We start from the raw sequence: 10,653 nt of genomic DNA, 5'->3' as shown, positions 1-10,653 counted from the left end.
TTACACTAGGGCAGTTCCATCCAATCCTCAATAGACGTAAGGGTTACGCCTTCAAAACCCGTGACTGGACTCTTAGACTCGCTCCTCTGATTGGGTTGCTGACTCACAACTTTATGTAAACCTTTCTACACTCCTTTGACTCTACTCCTAACCTAAACCAGGGACTCAAACCTGTAACTCTGATACCAATTGTGACAGCCTCAAGCCCGAGGTCAAGAGTTGACGTCACTAATATAATATTAAAAAACATGATATAATTCACTTCAATGGTAAAATGTAAACATGACTCCTTTACCAAGATCTTTTCCAGGTTTAAGTATGACTTGGGTTACAATTATTACAAACCAACCTGTTACAAATAATACCGACAATACAATCTTAATACAGCAACTCAACAAGCCATCTTTGGACTGACACAACTACCTCAGAGGAGCTTGATTCGGAAGGAACTGGAACCCTGCCCTGACTATAACGGTAAAGCCTCCTAGGCATCTGCAAGGGTGAGCTATCAATTACTCAGTAGTACCACTATATGAATACCAAGTAAAACAATTTAAAATAAAACAGTTATAGGAACAAAATTCATAACTTGTTAGAAAACAAGTAAATCATGTATAAACTAGATATTAACAACTATCATGCTCTGTAAAATAATATCATCAGTCGTGTGCTGTGTATAAATATCAGAGTCCAATTTTAGCATGCTATTTTCATTTCCAAAACCACTATTCCATTACAGGAACCATAAAACCGTCTGTCCCGTTACGGGGACCACAAAACCATTTATTCCATTACTGGTACCACAAATCGTAATCATATATGTATTGGATGTTATCTAGTGACGGCTGATCAGGCCTCCACACAAGTTATCTAGGATAGTTGGTCGGGCGATTACACAAATTGTCTAGGAAAGCTGATCAGGCTTTCACACAAATTAATCGGATCCGCAGAGACTAGCTAGGTCTCTGATTAACTATGCTGGAATAATCGCTGAAGATAGGGTGCGCAACCGAATTAGCCACTTACGCAATGTTATCCAAGATCTGATTCATTTTATTTAGTTTCAAGAATCACTTTTACCTATCTCTTATTAAAAACAATTCTGTCACATCACAATATTCAAAACCTCTTTTCCATTTTTAATCACCTTTTTAGAGATAGGTACTTTCAGAAGTTACTTTTCCCCAAAACATATTTTAAACAACATTTTCGAAATATAGGGGATACGTAACTTAAAATGATTATGTTCATGTTCGTAAATAAAACAACAGTTTATTTATATATACTGAACCATAAGAGTATGGTCAGGGGTACTTACCTTGCAGAGACAACTATTTTTGATTGACCTTGGACTGACGTGGACGCTCGGCTTTATCGCCTTACTACCAGACTATCCTGGATCTGACTTCAACACTCAGGTCCTTCGCTTGGAACCTTGCTGAGCTTGTCGACTGATCACTAGATTATCTTTAGTGTGACGTCAACTTTTGGTTTTACGACTAGAACCTAGAGGAGTCGAATTACTCTATGTTAGATAACTAGGTATGCTTGACATATCTTCGCTAACAGTCCACCCGTACATTAACAAAACCCGACTCGTAATACACGCGTTATTATAACACACATATCACTTAGGGATCACGTTCTCGATAGTCGGTTTGGTATTCGTTTTCAGAAAATACATATATCCGTAATTTTTGGAAACTAGGGTTATTGGTTTTGGCAAAATACTTCACCACAAATCTATTGACTAGATCGAATCTCCTTGTGACAATACCTCAGTTCTAAAATAAGAAAAAATAATAAATCAAATTCAGAGTTCTAAGTAAAACCCAAATTTAAAATTAATCAAACCAATTCAATCTTTTACAAACCTACTTAATTACCAATTCGAGCTTTTGAGCTTTGAAAAATTATTTTTAACAATCGATTTGGTTTCAAACAAATCGACTAGTGAGACTTCAAGATTTGAGATTTGTATTTTAGGAACTGTGGGATTTATGAGTTATGGAACTTGTGTGTATGAACGAGAAATTTAGTGTGTGTGCTTGTTTATTGGCATGTTTGTTGGATCTACGGTTCTTGAGAGAGGGGTGAGAGAGTAGGTTGGTGGTTGGGATAGAGTCGAGGAGATTTAGAAATTTAGGTTTTTTTATTGTAGAGAACCCCCAGCCGCTGACCTTCAGGTGCGTACTGGGTAAACCCCATGGGCTCATGGAATAGCTTGCATACCACGTGAACCAAGGTAAACCGCATTAAGAGACAGGCTCTGGCACTGGAGGCATAACATAAATTCTCCTCCCATGGGATTTGAACCTGTGAACAAGAAGATAGTTATCCCCTCTTTAACTAACTGAGACAACCCTTGCGTGCTTGTTTTTAGTTTTATTTAGTTTTAATATGGTTAAGGAGGGGAATAAGTAAAATTTGATTTGGATGGGAGCAAGATTTTGACTATGGGGGGGAAAGAATTTGGCTTGGCGTGCGTTTAATTTTTTTTTTTAAAGGATATTTTAGACATTGGATCGAAAATAAGTGATGTCTTAAAAAAAATTAAGACATCATATTAGCACGGGATGATATTATTGAATCTTTTAATATTGATGGTGATATCTATTAACATTTTTCTTGTAGTGTTTGAGAGTCAACATGAGCCCACCGAGATTGTTACGAATCATTTTAAACATAGCCCAGATATCACTTGTTGGGCTTGCTATGTAGACCTTAACTTCACATTGATACAATTTTGTTACTTTAGGCCGGACACGCACAGATTTATTTTTAAACACATCTCAAAAGGTTGAAAATGGTCCTCATATCCCTCACAAGGTGGCCACAGCTGCTACTGCGACCGCACTTAAAGCAGGTTACTGGCTTTCCTTTAATACTAATGGAGTTAACTTATATATTAGCAATCTACACTTTCTACAAACGACATATGACAACTCTTAACATACGTATATGTGAGAGTATCCGACACACATTTTAAGGTGAATATAAAATATAATTCTATAACTTATTTTTAAAATATTTGTTATCTGAATAAAAATTTAAACATCGACTTTTATTGAAAAACATAAAATTGTAAAAATAAGTTACCAAATTACATTTATATTTTATAAGCACTTTAAATTGTGACACTATCTCCGAAATGTCATGGTTTGGACGGATGAAGCAATATTTTAATCTTTTCATACACTTATTTGGTATAAGTGAACCCGCACTATAAAAAATGGCTAAATACAACCGGTTGTATTTAGCTAAATTCAACCATTTTTGGTTGTATTTAGCTAAACACGACCAGTTTTTGGACCAGTTGTAATCGCTCGAGTCATATTTAGTATACCGGTCGTATTTAGTACTAAATATGACTGATTAAATACAAATGGCTAAATACAACCGCTTAAATACTACCGGTTAAATACAACTGCATCCGGTCAAATTTATTTTTTCAGATAAAATTCGAATATCCCGCCCAAATAATTAAATTTTATGGAAAATGATAAGTGAATTTTATATCTACTTGGAACGCTTCATTACAAGCTTAAGTAGATGTTTTAGACTCAAGTTTTTGGTATTTTGATGTATTTTTGTGTTTTTGCAACTCAGGCACTAGTTGGAGGAAGAATGGAACTTTTATTAATATATGCCGAAAAGATCCAAGAATCTGAAGTCAAGGCTATTCTTAATTTGTAGAGGATCTCGAGAGCTTCACGTGGACTACTTATTCATCAAATTCTGACGAGTGGAGCAAAAGTTACAGCAAAAAGAAGAAAATTCAGAATTCCAACTACAGTAGCACGGCGCACCCGCGCGCAAGGCGGGGCGGCCACGCCAGACTTCCAGAAATAGCGCATGCTCACGCTGGTATGCGGGGCAGCCGCGCTGGTCCCTTCAGCCAGAATCCTGATTCGCGTCCGTTTTGGAGATTTTGAAGCCCAGTTCGATCCTGAAGCTTATATATACCAATAAAAAGACATTTTTAACAACAAAGAGACCATGGAGAGTAATATGAAGACCTAGAGAGCACATGACGACTACAGAGAAGAAGTCTTTTGTTTTCTTTAGTATAGTTGATACTTGGATGCTTGTTTTTGATTTGTCTTTGAACCCTAATACTCTTATATTGTTTATTATCATGCTTTCATTGGAACCCATGGTGACGATGAGTTCGATTATGAACTAATTATTATCGTGGGGTTCTAACAGATTTAATTATGGATTTCTATAGTTAATTTGTTTTAATATCTTTGTGTGTGGTGATTGATTGATATCCTGGTATTGGTTGTGTTTATTCGTCTTATGTGCGTAGCTATAATATAAGATAACTTGTTAATCTCTATTGAAGCGAAATTGAATATAGAGATTTAGAACTTGTCATACTAGCATAGGTTCATGTATTTATTATGCATGATTCGTAGGTAATTTTAACCATATTACTTGCCCTATGTAATCACGATAGATAACTTCTTCATTAAACCTTTATATTGTCAAATTCTATAGACATATAGGGTCTTAACACAATTGGTGTCTATTCAACTTCTATCTCTTTTGTGGATGTCTGATAGTAGGGTATTCGTACAATGAAAGTTGGCGTTTACTAGTTTCGTGTTATCTGATTAGTTGTCATCACCATCACATGCTAAGGTTAAGAACAATGACTTTGAATGAAGTAGTAATGAAGTTAGAATCCCATGTTTGCCTCATATATTGAATTCAATCACTTTTATTCTTAGTTAATTGCAAGTTAGTTTAATCTTAGTTATAAACATCTCAACTTATTATTATCTTAGCATTGAGCGATAGCCATACCATTTTTGCATAGGTTCATAATCTTAAGTTAACTAAAAAGAGTCTCTGTGAGTACGGATCTGATTTATATCTTATACCACTTGCGAACATGTAGACTTGCATGTAATTTTAGCACGCGTTTTCTCCCTAAAAAGTTTTTAGCGCCGCTGCCGGGGACTCGGTGTTAATTTTTAGTTTATGTGCTTGACATCAGTGGTCGTTAAAGTTCACTGACTCGGATTCTTTTACTTACAAGGTTTACTTTAGTCGTGTGTTTCGGGTACTCTAGTTATCACTGCAATGGGAGAACCAGTAGCAAATCCGAAAGCTTTGATGGATTATTCTCAACCAAAAATCAATGAAATTTAATATAGCATTGTCAGGCCAGCTATTGCAGCTAATACCTTTGAGATCAAGCATGGCCTAATTCAATGGGTACATAATTCAGTCTAGTTTGGGGGTTCTTCAACGGAAGATCCCAATACGCACATTAGGGATTTCATCGATATCTGTGACACCTTCAAGTTCAATAATATTTCTAAAGATGCTATAAAACTGAGACTGTTTCCATTCTCTCTGAGGGACAAGGCTAAGAGCTGGTTACGCTCTCTACCGACTGGTTCTATCACTACTTGGGAGGATCTTGCTCAGAAGTTTCTTACTAAATTCTTCCCTATGGCGAAGATAACTGCACTCAGGAATGCTCTTACTCAATTTGCGCAACAATCGGGAGAAACTCTATGTGAAGCTTGGGAGCGCTACAAGGAGATGCTTAGGAAGTGTCCTCATCATGGCATGCCTGATTGGATGATCATCAATCATTTTACAATGGTTTTGGAGCACATTCTAGACCTATGCTTGATGCAGCATCAGGTGGAGCATTATGGGCAAAGAGCTATGAAGAAGCTAATGGTCTAATTGAACTGATGGCTGCTAATGAATATCAGTATCCAACTTAGAGATTGCCACAGGGCAAGGTAGCAGGAGTTTTGGAAGTAGATATAGCTACGGCTATCACCGCTCAACTAAAGACGTTGTCTATGAAGATTGATTCTTTGGCTAACTATGGTGTTAATCAGATAAGCAGTGTTTATAAGCTGTGTGCAGGTTCACATGCGACGGAATAATGTGCTATATCTAGTGAATCAGCTCAGTTTGTGAGCAACTTTCAGAGATCGCAGCAACCAGTTCCAGCCACTTATCATCCTAACAACTGGAATCATCCTGACTTTAGCTAGAGCACAAATCAGAATACGATGCAACAGCCTTATCAGCACTATGCAGCAAAGCAATTCAACCCTCCTGGTTTTCAACAACCGCAATATACACCAAGACAACAACTCCAATTTTAACAACAAATTCATGGAGGTACAGGTCAATCTTCGAATGAAAAATCTGAATTAGAGTAGTTACAGCTTATATGCAAAAACCAGGCTCTTATATGCCAAAGGTAGGCTGTTTCTATCAAAACTCTAGAGAACTAAATAAGGAAAATTGATAACACCTTATTAAAATGACTACCAGGAACATTTTCTAGTGATACAGAAGCCAATCCAGGCAAGAGGGAAGTTAACGAACAGGTTAACGCCATCACCTTGAGATCCGGAAAGGTCGTAAGCCCCCAAATTCAGCAAGACGAAGAGTATGAAAATTCTGTCTAGAATGCAGGTGCGTCTGCACCGTTGCCAATTCCATAAAAATGAGATTGTAGCTGAAAAAGTGGTGTAGAAAGATGCGGAGGTAGAATTAAGTAAGAAAAATGTGGAACACACTCCTCCTGAGTGTAATACAGGGGAGAAACAGGTTTATCCTCCACCTCCTTTTCCTAAGAGGCTGCAAAAGCAGAAGTTGGATAAGCAATTTGCTAAGTTTCTAGAGGTGTTCAAGAAACTTCAAATCAACATACCTTTTGCTGAAGCTCTTGAACAGATTCCTAGTTATACGAAGTTTATTAAAGGTATTCTCTCTCGAAAAGTAAAGCTCGATGACCTAGAGACTGTTGCTCTTACTAAGGAATGCAGTGTTGTGCTGGAACAGAGGTTGCCTCCGAAGCTTAAAGATCCTGGAAGTTTCACTATTCCTTGCACTATTGGAAACTTGTCATTCGATAAATGCTTGTGTGATTTGGGAGCTAGCATCAATCTGATGCCCTTGTCTATCTTCAAGAAGCTTGGTCTACCTGATCTGAAACTGATATATATGTCTTTGCAGTTGGATGATTATTTTATTACTTATCTACGAAGTATAATGGAGGATGTCTTGGTCAAGGTGAACAAACTCATCTTCCCTGCTGATTTTATAATTCTAGATTTCGAGAAAGATAAGAAGATTCCCATCATCTTGAGAAGACCATTCTTGGCTACATGCCGAACTATGATTGATGTGCAAAAAGGAGAGCTTACGATGAAGGTTCAAGATCAGAATGTCACTTTTAGTGTGTTCAAGGAAATAAAGTTACCCACAGATAAAGAGCGGTGCTTTAAAGTAGAGTGGGTCGGCTTTTTCGTGAATTCACAGCTTGAGCAATTGCCAAAGTTAGATACATTAGAGAGATCCTTCATAGGGGAATCAGTTATTGAAGATGAAGAAGGAGCAGAACAACTGCAGATTTTGAATGCACCTCCGTGGAAGAGGAAGTTGGATATGCCATTCGATTCTCTTGGGTTAGCAGAGCTGAAAATTTCTCAGGAGCATCTCGAGCCGTCTATTGAAGAAGCTCCCACACTTGAGCTCAACCCACTGCCAGATCACTTGAGTTATGCATTCTTAGGTGCACCCCCGGACAAGGGGTTGGATTATATCTATGATAATCAAAAGGTTGATCGGCCGGTTCCTCCCGTACTTATATATGATCTCTCTCGTGTACCACAGACAGTTAATAGGTTTGGTCTTGGTGATGCGCAGTATAGAAGGTTGATTCGGCGTATTGAGGCCATGCATGACATCCACAGAAATTTTACTGAAGATTTGATACACGCTCTCGGTACTATTTTCCGAGACACTGGTGTCGAGGTTGATTGGCCACCTGATCCTCCACCCGAAGAGGGCGATCCTCCCGCTAAGTAGGTATGCCTTTATCCTTATTATTACCTTCAATGAGGACATTGACTATTTTAAGTTTGGGGGTGATAATGTAAGGATTAGTTTGTGTGTGTCCATATAGATTCATGTTGCATGTTTAGTTGTATTTCATTCATAATTTTTCCATGATTGTTCATATAGGACATTTTTATTTGTGTTTTTTATGAGAGTTCATATAGTTGCATTTGCATGCATATAACATGATCCCTTAGGTTGAGCTATTTCTGATTGATTGGTTGATGTTAATTTCAGTGTAGTGATGTCAAATAGAAGGATGTTTAAGTCTTAATGAATTGATTTGCATGCCAGAAAAAAAAACACAAGTCTTATAGGTTGCTTTTGATCTACATCATAATCATACTTGTTTATTTGTTGAGATTTAATCACTTGTTTATATTTAGAATTTTTGGTATTCTCGTAATGACGTAAAAATACTGATTTTAATTTGGAAAAAAACTTGGATTTCATTGCTAGTTGTGAACAAGGCTAGGCGTCAAATGGCTAGTAGCCGACTCATATTTTTATGAGTAGTCTAGGGTTGAATGAGATGGAGCGAAACACACTCATTCAGATTCATTGAAAAAAAAGCAAAAAAAAAGAAAAAAATATGTGTTTATGCATAATTGATCAAGAGTGAGCTCTTTAATACTCGAGTTATTTAGTTCTAGTGGACTTTGTGCCTAGTGACCTAAGGCTTTTATAGTCTGGGATCCGCTGACCTAACGCTCATTACATGGGTATTATTGAGTCTTTTGGGACTTCATTATCGCCCGATCAAACAAGCATCTTTGTTATGTGTTCAACAATAGCATGAATCCTTGTATAACTCTAGTAGAAAGGAGGTGTTGTGAATCATTATGCGTTTAATGTCTATTCTATTTATAAAATTGTGATTATTTTGATGATAAGATAAGTTATGGTTATTGATATAGTATCGAGAGTATTTCTGTTAAGCATTCCACACACGCATGTTCTGGTTTGTGAATTGATTTTTGAGATTTATTTGAACTCTTTTTTGAGTTATTACATTCTTAGAGGCGTTGGCTTATTCATTTGGTTGTGGTTATTCTGAGGGGATCGATTGCATTATCATTTAGTTGCATTCGCGTAGTTGCATTCATACATTAGAATATTTTGTAGTTTTGAGTTTGTTTCTGCTTGAGGACAAGCATCGATTCAAGTTTGGGGTGTGATAAGTGGATTTTTTATCTACTTGGAACGATTAATTACAAGCTTAAGTAGATGTTTTGGACTCAAGTTGTTGGTATTTTGATGTGTTTTTGTGTTTTTGCATCCCAGACACTAGTTAGAGGAAGAATGGAGCTTTTATTAAATATATGCTGAAAAGAGCCAATAATCTGAAGTCAAGGCCATTCCCAAATTGTAGAGGATCTCGAGAGGTTCGCATGGACTGCTTATTCATCAAATTCTGACGACTGGAGCAAAAGTTATAGCAAAAAGAAGAAAATTCAGAATTCCAACTACAGTAGCACGGCGCGCCTGCGCGCAAGGCGGGGCGGCCGTGCCAAACTTCCAGAAACAGTGCGCGCCTGCGCTGTTATGCGGGGCGTCCGCGCTGGTCCGTTCAGCCAGATCCTGATTCGAGTCCGTTGAGGAGATTTTGAAGCCCAGTTCGATCCTGAAGCTTATATATACCAATAAAAAGACGTTTTTAACAACAAGGAGACCAGAGAGAGCAATACGAAGACCAAGAGAGCACGAGACGGCTACGGAGAAGAAGACTTTTATTTTCTTTATTATAGTTGATACTTGGATGCTTATTTTTTATTTGTCTTTGAACCCTAATACTCCTATATTGTTTATTATCATGCTTTCATTGGAACCCATTGTGACGATGAGTTCGATTATGAACTAATCGTTATTGTGGGGTTCTAACGGATTTACTTATGGATTTCTATAGTTAATTTGTTTCAATATCTTGGTGTGTAGTGATTGATTGATATCCTAGTATTGGTTGTGCTTATTCATCTTATGTGTGTAGCTAACATATAAGATAGCGTGTTAATCTCTATTGAAGCGAAATTGAATATAGAGATTTAGAATTTGTCATGCTAGCATGGGTTTATGTATTTATTATGCATGTTTCGTAGATAATTTTAACCATCTTACTTGCCCTATGTAATCACGATAAATAACTTGTTCAATAAACCTTTATGTTGTCAAATTCTATAGATATATAGGGTCTCAACATTATTGGTGTCTATTCAGCTTCTATCTCTTTTGTGGATGTCTGGTAGAACGAAAGTTGGCTTTTACTTGTTTCGTGTTACCTGATTAGTTGTCATCAACATCGCATGCTAAGGTTAAGAACAATGACTTTGAATGAAATAGTAATGAAGTTAGATACCCATGTTAATCTCATATAGTTAATTCAATCACTTTTATTCTTAGTTAATTGCATGTTAGTTTAATCTTAGTTATAAACATCTCAACTTGTTATTGTCTTAACATTGAGCGATAGCCATACCATTGTTGCATAGGTGCATAATCTTAAGTTAAGTAAAAAGAGTCTCTGTGGGTACAAACTGATTTATATCTTATACTACTTCCGAACGCGTATACTTGCATTTAATTTTAACACGTATTTTCATCCTAACAACAAAATGCAAACCCCCCCCCCCGATTATTAAATTCAACCGTAATTGGTCAAAAATAGTATGCTAAATGCTACCGAATACGGCTGAATTCACGCACGAAAATTTCAAAAAAAAACTATCCGGAAACTGGAAAATATCCGGATCCCGGTGAGCTTCATAAACG

The 10,653-nt window shown here is 37.0% G+C and overlaps 1 non-coding gene across 1 annotated transcript; it reads right to left on the bottom strand.

The window, feature by feature from the left end:
- Positions 1-5,481: 5,481 nt before the first annotated feature.
- Positions 5,482-5,588, bottom strand: LOC141723052 (small nucleolar RNA R71). Its single transcript, XR_012576045.1, has one exon. It is a non-coding gene; the product is annotated as a small nucleolar RNA R71 (small nucleolar RNA).
- Between the last annotated feature and the right edge of the window lie 5,065 nt (positions 5,589-10,653).

Source organism: Apium graveolens, chromosome 4, assembly GCF_009905375.1.
Source record: "Apium graveolens cultivar Ventura chromosome 4, ASM990537v1, whole genome shotgun sequence".
Taxonomy (NCBI): domain Eukaryota; kingdom Viridiplantae; phylum Streptophyta; class Magnoliopsida; order Apiales; family Apiaceae; genus Apium; species Apium graveolens.
Note: the sequence above shows the minus strand (reverse complement) of the source record. Positions and strands in the feature narration are given on the sequence as shown.